Here is an 8,695-nt window from a genome sequence, read left to right as displayed (position 1 = left end):
CCATTTCGGTCGATGCATTTTTGTAGACGCTGTGACAGTTTTTGTATGTCCATGTCATACCAGCTCACCACCATGCTGTTCAGGGAGTTGTGAACCTCATCTTTCACCTCATCGTTGGTGCTGGCACCCATCTTGCGCACACCTTCTGATATTTCAACTTTTCCGCTAAAATTCTGTGAGCGGCGCTTCGGGAAACCTCAGGAACCATCCAGGGTGATCCGCCGATCTTCACGCATGGTTTGCTCAACCTTCACGACTGGCTCAACGGAAATTGATGGTCTCTCGCTCCTTTGTTCGTCGTGAATTTTAGTCCGAACAGCTGCAAACTCTCTACACCACTTTTTTGACATCCATGCACTTGGCGGTAACATCCAACAGGAGCTCCATTCTCAACGGCTGTCAAGCCAAGACTGAGTGCCTGAGCGCTGCGTGCGCATGTTTATATGTGAACACGGGAAACACTCTTCACAACATTGTGACCAACAGCCACACGAACAGAGTTCCGTATTTATTAAAAAAAAAAAATAAGAGACCTTATTTTTGGGATTACCCTCATAAAATGCTAGACTTTGGTCCACGGGATCCTGGGATCAATTTCTGGCTGGATTGGAGATTTCAACCTCCATTGGTTATTTCCTCTGGCTTGAGGACTGAGTGTTTGTGCTGTCTTAAACATTAGATTTCATCGCTACAAGACCTGTGTTGGTGCGGCATAAAGCAGATTGTAAAAAAAAAAAAAAAAAAAAAATCATCCTAGTTATGGTCCCATTCTCACAGATGTGCAGGTTGCCCATGGGTGTAAACTTGAAAGACCTGCACTAGGCCTATCTGGAGGCCACACCTACCATTATCATCTTGTGTAACTTGGTTATCACAGAGGCACACCAGTGAATGTACAAGTGGTAAACCATGTTTCTGGAATTTGTCAGCATGTGGAGAAGCTTGTACACCTGCAAATGTAATATTTTTTGATCAGATGCAGCTGTTCTTTTACTTTCTCATAGAATAAACAGAAAACTATATCAGAAATGTTGGGATGAATGCTGGTAAAAATTTTGGTCAAGAATCATTGCAAAGGTAATGAAGAGATCTGGCTTGCCACACAGTAGGTCCGAACGAATATCATCATGTCTTGGTAATACTGCATCAGTCTCTTGGGATGCCATTAGTGCATCAGTCAACAGACATGGAAAGCAACTCTTGCTTTTTTTCTGCTGTGTTTGAACAAATTTCAATGTATCATCTTCCATTCTGCAGTAGTAATCTACTCTCAACTGTTGCACTACCTTTCCAGCATTGAGAAATGGGTTAAAATCACCAACTTGAGGAGGACCTCAAACAGTCATTCAATGCAAGATTCATACATAGTCATATTCTGATGACCTTTGTTGTGTGATTTCTTCCCGTCTGCAGTGCAAAATGCCATCCTGGTTCATCATACGGCCATAACCCATTAACGCCCAAATTATTATTTTCTAAAGAGATTTTTACTGAAAAATGTTTCAAAGTTTTAAGATACATAATCTATTATGAAGCATTTAGGGTAAGTGTCATAGAAAAGCAGATAATATCAACCCTCATATGAGGATGATGGTCATTAAAGATATCAGGTCTCCAAGCTCTGTTGTCATACGTAACAGCAGTCCTGTACATCATCTCTAACTTCTTGTGGTACACATCAGAAAATTGTATGCAGAGGGTCACCTTGCAATTTTGAAATAGGTTCTAGGTTTTTCTTCTACTCCTTACTTATTTTCAAAGGACAGTCACCTGTTTGATTCTTCCTTACAGTATCTTTTGCTGTATATCCTAGTGATCAGAGATGAATCAGGAGGTCTCTGTTAGCAAAAAAGTTGTCAGAGAACACTGTGTGACTCCTAGGATTGTCCACATAGTCTATTGTGTTCAGAACATGGGATCCTAGTACAGTAACATATTCTGTCTTTCACCATTGCTCTGATTTTTTCCATAGTACAGACTGAAATTGAAACTGTAAACACTAGATCCACACAAGGCCCATAACTAGTACCCAAATCTAATAGTCTTACCTTTGATGAACTGTTGCAGGTTATTAAGCCTGTAGTATTTCACTACCATTTCATCCACCGCTAGATATTCTTCAAACACTCCGAACAGTTGAAAATCTGCATTCATCATCTTGATCAGAGGCTGTATCTTGAATCCCTTGTCACTCTCAAAGACTTTAAATATTATTTATCTAGACTCACAGAGCGTGCTGATGCTATGAGGAATATTGAACATATTCGCGCATCGCCATGTTGTGGGCACTTGTGCTTTGAATGCATAGTTAGCACATGTTAACGTTTTCATTTCCATGCGTGCTTTCATACTGAATCGAGTCGGTTAGTGGATCTGTTGTAGTATTTTATGTGATGGAGTGATAATATATTGCCAAATGTTTACAGTGAATAAGTGAGAGCTTTTGCAATAGTTAAATTGATGGGCAATAACAAAGGAGAGTGGAAAATTATTTGACGATGGTGAACCCTTGTGGAACTTTTAAGTTGTACAGATAGCTGTCAGAAAGGATCTGGTATATCTTCTCATAAATGAGTAGAAATTGAACTGTTATGAAATTATTTTCAATTACCATAGCCTAAACATGAATTAAGCAGGCTACAGGACAGTGGATTCAGTAAACGTGTGGACGTGGAATTTTGAACATATAGGCTCTTACTCTTGGCTTTTTTCCAATTTATTGATGGATAATTCTTAAGAAATAAACAGCTATTCTGAAGAAAAGTGCACATTTTTCTTACTGACTGTGTACCAGTAGTATACTAATAATTGGAAAAACATTGCTCTAGAGTGCGGAAAATGTGGTTCTTAAAGTTACATAAAACCAATCTAGTTCAAACTAGCTTCAAACTCTTAGGTAAACATTATCTGAAAAATTATTTATAGGTACCATGAGTCTTAATTTCTCCTTATTCAAACATATTTTATATAAGAAATTGTTAAATGTTATTCCGAACATTTTTAACTAGGCCCAAGTCTACAAAATTCTTATTACAAGCCTGGTGTATGATGTTTTTTTCCTGTTTTCGGGGACTGTTCTCTTAATTTAATTTTATTCTTCAATAACAATGCAAAATGTGTTCAGATTCTGTGTGTGCACAGTAGTTGGTGTAGGCTGTGCCTTTCATTATCAGTTACTTGGGAATGACTAAGTTTTGCTGAGGCCATAAGGAGACATTGTCGGACATTTACCGAGAATCAATGTGAAAGAACACACAGACTTCCACATTTCATGGTCCACTTTTACCACTTCAGACCTCGGATTACTTCCCTGTATACAACTTCTGCCTGGCATTTGATTTAAAATGAGCAATACAGTGTTTTTTGGTTTGCGAACTGACGAGAGTATCTGTAGGGATCTTGTGTTTCCTATTGTGGTTCCATTTTAAAATATTTTCGATGTACCTCATTAACATTTGTTCTTACTATGTTATCTCGTGTCATAGAAATAATAATAACATCGACAGGTGTTTTCATGCGTGTGTTAATGTAAGTTAATTCATGTATTCCATACTATGATCTCAGCGAGCTCAGGACTGCCCTCAACATGGCGGTACGCCCATGGACATCTCTTCCCCCAGTCACACACTACTGCGCAGCTGGTGGTGAGGGGCCTTGGTCACTCTTGATTTTATTGACAAGACTGCAAAAAGGAATTAGTCTTGTCAACTTCAGATATTTATTTCTTGGCATCGATTCTTGACAATTTCTACACCTTAATCTTCATCTTTAGACCAGTACACTCTTTCTGAAGGTAATCTGTGGCATCCAGTAAAAATGAGAAACCCTACAAAACCACTTAGTTCATGAGAGCTGAGAGTAAAATCTGGGATATTCTTTTACAAGATATCAAACAGTTTCCCCTACAATATGTTCGAGTATCTCTTCATGAAAAAAATGTTCAAAGATTTCTTTTGATGAGAGGGATTGGAGTTCCTACTTCATTCTCTCCAGTTTCACCTCAGTATTTTCTCTTATCTGGCAGTTTTGTGTATTGGGTATTTTCTTTTTTCGAGTCTGCTTTTTTCTTGATTTACTGAAGTAACTACTGGAGGACTTCCAGCAAACACTCTTTCGCCAGATGTTTCCCTGGTTATCTGTATGTGTACCCATCTGCGAGAGATGGGTGGTATGTGAGGTACCGATACTAGTGCGCTCTTGGCGCTCCTCTGTCGGTCATTTTGGTGTGTTTTATATGACTATGATGTTAAATGTAAAGTGTATTAAATTTGAGTAAGTGTGAGAATATATGTTGTGATGGTAACAATTTAGATTAAAATTAGAGTACGTTAGAGAATTTATGTTGTGTTGTTAACATTTTAGCAAAGTAGTAGATGTGAGTAAGGTGGCCAGGGTTCGCCTGGGTTATTCTCGTGTGGCTGACACAGCAAATTTGTGTTACGGTGTGACAGTACTGATATTAGCCCAGGAACTGTCGAAGCTCATGTTGCGTGGGTGTTGCAACGCTTATACCGTGAAATTAGCGCCTCTTATTTTGTTTGGTAAATAAGTATAGGCGGGTGTTATGAGTACAGCATTTGTAATTAATGGCATCTTGTTGGAGGGCGCATGAGCCGCCTCTCACCTGTGGTGACCGCATCTTAGCACGTTAGCTGTAATCAGGCACTTCTGGTGTTATCTTGTTGCACGTATTGTAGGAGCAGAAGAGTGAAAAAAACGGCTTTTTAGTTATAATGTGAATTTGTAATTGTGATTAGTTTCTTCTGTTAACTGTGTACTTTAATTAGGGTCGTGTCCGGGCGTGTTAGGTAATTAATCTGGGTTGATTAGTATGTCTTTGATTAAGAGGATGTACTTAGGGAGTCTGTGTATTTTGTCCCGTCGGTCGGGTTCGTAATGTCCTAAGTTTTGGATGAGTGGGTTGTTTACGAGTTGAATGCTGTTGTAAAAGTTTGTGGTGAGTTTAATTAAGTAATCTAAGATGTACGGGACTTTCGTGATGTTGTGTATGTCTACTGTACGGATTCTGTAGTTTTTGACTGCTAGATGGAGTAGCCAGTTTTGAATAACTTGAATTTTGGATATGCTGGTACGTGTGAGAAAGCCTATGGCTGGATATGCATATGTAAGTATGGGCCGTATTAGTGTTGTATAAATTAATTTTAAAAAATGTGGAACGCTTCACGATTTTGCGTGTCATCCTTGCGCAGGGGCCATGCTAATCTTCTCTGTATCGTTCCAATTTTAGTATATATACCGCCAATGTTTCCATAGAAGGAGCAAAATGCAGAATACAAAATATAATTCACTGTACTACAAGCCAAAACATTCAAAGGGACCTCACACAGCGTACAGAATGATAATCTAATTGGTAACTGGTAGGAGATGGAATGAAGAGACAGTGGCTTTATTAAGGCACAGCCACAGCATTTGCCTGGTGTGGAAATGGGAAACTGCAGAAAACCATCTTCAGGGCTTCCAACGGTGGTGTTCGAACCCACTATATCCCGAATGCAAGCTCACAGGTACGCGACCCTCACCGCACGGCCAACTTGCTGGGTAATTTCTTTTCCACACCATACCAGACCACCCACAATATTACCAGTATCTTGCTTCAATGAAAAACAGGATGGCAAATTTTCAGTTCAAGTGAGGCAAAAGTAACTGTGCCAGGCTGAGTGGCTCAGACGATTGAGGCGCTGGCCTTTGACGCCCAACGTGGCAGGTTCGATCCTGGCTCAGTCCGATGGTATTTGAAGATGCTCAAATACGTCAGCCACGTGTCAGTAGATTCCGGAACCTCGGTGTCTCCAAAAACTGTAAAAAGTCGTTAGTGGGACGTGAAGCCAATAACATTATTATTAAGAGTACGGTAACTGTAGTTACAGTGTGTACTTAGCCTCTTATTTCCTGGGTTGTGATTGCCAGATATATTACAGTTTTAGTAGGAAAGTAGGTCATTACTTAACTATAACGATAATAAGGGTAATAGAGTTTCTTGTTATTTCTGTTAAGCTGTCTGACTTGTTGGCTGAATGGTCAGCGTACTGGCCTTCGGTTCAGAGGGTCCCGGGTTCGATTTCCAGCCGGGTCGGGGATTTTAACCTTCATTGGTTAATTCCAATGGCCCGGGGGCTGGGTGTTTGTGCTGTCCCCAACATCCCTGCAACTCACACACCACATAACACATAACACTATCCTACACCATAGTAACACGCAGTTACCTACGCATGGCAGATGCCACCCACCCTCATCGGAGGGTCTGCCTTACAAGGGCTGCACTCGGCTAGAAATAGCCACACAAAATTATTATTATTATTTATTATTCTGTTAAGCTATAAAAATGTGACACTGAAAATATTGGTGCAACACCCAGCTTTAGATACCACGAGCCGCCACTGATAATTACGGTACTTAACTGTTTTTTGGACTGTTGTTGATTGTTGCTACATGCACATGATAGTTGTGTAAATAAATACAAAGTCAGCTGATTCATTATTCCCATAATTTGTAGTCTTAGTTCCCTGCATACTTTGTACTTTCCACCTTCGTTTATTCATCGAGTAAAAGTTAATAATCAAATTCCTATATCCCAATAATATTGCATTTCAAGCCCCCGGCGTGGTTTTGACAGAAGTTATAGTAGACAACCTCTTATTCTCAGCATTTAAGGACACTTTTATTCTCTGTCCCGCGTAGTAGGGAAAATAATACTAATCCACCAGCGGTAAAAGTTCATATAACCACACTTCAGCTGAAAATTGTAGTGTAGATACATTGTAGTCTAGATACAGTATATTTAGACAGTACCGTATCTTGCCTGCTATATTCGTGTGTATCTATTACAGCGTAGTTCTAATAATAATTTGTCTAAGCATTTAGCTTTGTTGGTAATCTTTGAGTACAGTAGTTCTTGCAAATTTCATTTCTGTTTGTGCTTAGTAGTGACATACGGTACCGGTATTGTAACTAGGATACGTCTGAGAGTAGTTTAAAAATTACTGTAGTGTACTGTACAGTAGTATACGAGTAGCCTAATATCCTATCAGAATTTAGTGTGCTTATTTTACACTGAACACATTGTACACATTCAAAGACTCCACACACATACTGAAGAAAGTAAGCAGCTGCAAGCACCTGAGCAGTGAGCTCTTCTTCAGATTCAGTTGGAGTCTCATACACCAGGCTCTTCAAGTGTCTCCACACAAAATACCCTTGTGTAGTGAGGGCAGTAGAGTACAGTATATCCTGCCTGTCGTAAGCGGTGACTTAGGAACAATATTTGGCCTTAGCTGAGTCTGGCATGCTTCCATTTACTTGTGTAAGGCTCCTCACTTTCATCTTCCCTATCTGACCTCAACAGTATTAGGTTTGTGAGGCCTAGAAAGTCTCTTGTTTTCACACGATTTGAGACACTTCTGTTTCTTTTGCTGATATCTTCATACTTCAAAGGATTGGATCTCTCCACCATTTCAGATCAGTGTTCAGAGAGGACGGTTGTCCAGCTGCACTGAAAAAGCATCGCCAAAGGTTATATGATTATACCTAGGTCATAGTGGTGGTGGTGATTATCACCTGGCTGTTGCAAGAAACCTCCAGGCTGTAGTCTTAACAGAAATACAGTATTACAATTAAATTGGAATGTAATCATTTCATTCTTAATTATATAAAAAAGTACCTAATTATCTATTTCCAACCTGTGGTCTCTTCTATCATCCCAGGAAGTTTAAGTATTGAATTTTGTTATGCCTAGTATAATCGTTTCTATGTAAAGAGCTGGAATATAGTAACTGACAAAGAGGCCAAGTTCAAAATTCAAACAACAGCTTTATTAAGAGGAAGGTTCAAGACATGAGATAATTTTACTCATTAGAGAGCATAAATGGTAGAGTACAACATTTGTAAGGAAGACAATACTAGAAGGAGTAAAGGTACATATTGTGGTGCAGGCTGATGTACGAGATCAAGTCAGCAAATTTCTGGACTGATTCCATAAATCAGTTAGGCATCCATCACCCTCCAAATAATCCACTTTTGAGACTAAACATTGATTTCAGTGGTAATGCCATGACTGGAAGTCTTCATCTTGCAGCGTTCAAAACTGACTGCTGTTTAGTATCCTTCATCTCTGAAATCTTTGCCTTTTCAGGAGTATTTTCAATTGTGGGATTGGGGAAATGTTACAGGGTGCAAGGTCAAGCAAATAGGGAGGATGTTGCATCAGGGTCATGTTGCTTTTGAACAAAAACCCTTGAGTATGGAAAGCAGATAGGCATGTGCATTGTAAAGGTGAATGAGCCAAGTGTTGTTTCACCACCGATCAGGTTGTTTCCTACTCACATCCTCCCAATTAGATTTCAAAACTTCAAGGTAAAAAGCAGCATTACTCTTTCAACTGTCTTTATGGATAATCTTACAAACTTTAGTGATCATTTCTAGCGCTGAAGTGGACAATGGACGACCAAGGAGCACATCAATCAATGTTCTGCTCCCACTTCAAGTGGGAAAACCACTTCGAAGTTTGGAAATGTCACATAACCTGCTCGCAAAAAGTCATCTTCAGCATTTCATAACACTCTGAAGTTGTTTTACCTAGGGTGAAGCAGAATTTGATACATAAATCCTTCATTTCACTATTCGCAAAGAGCATGTAACACTTGCGAACACAAGTGTAGGATCTCTATCAGTGCACAGA

The 8,695-nt window shown here is 39.5% G+C and overlaps 1 non-coding gene across 1 annotated transcript; it reads right to left on the bottom strand.

Annotated features, from left to right (window-relative positions):
* Nucleotides 1–5,165: 5,165 nt before the first annotated feature.
* Nucleotides 5,166–5,268, bottom strand: LOC136877868 (U6 spliceosomal RNA). The gene has a single exon (XR_010860816.2). It is a non-coding gene; the product is annotated as a U6 spliceosomal RNA (small nuclear RNA).
* Nucleotides 5,269–8,695: the final 3,427 nt, after the last annotated feature.

Source organism: Anabrus simplex, chromosome 7, assembly GCF_040414725.1.
Source record: "Anabrus simplex isolate iqAnaSimp1 chromosome 7, ASM4041472v1, whole genome shotgun sequence".
In the NCBI taxonomy this organism is placed as follows: domain Eukaryota; kingdom Metazoa; phylum Arthropoda; class Insecta; order Orthoptera; family Tettigoniidae; genus Anabrus; species Anabrus simplex.
Note: the sequence above shows the minus strand (reverse complement) of the source record. Positions and strands in the feature narration are given on the sequence as shown.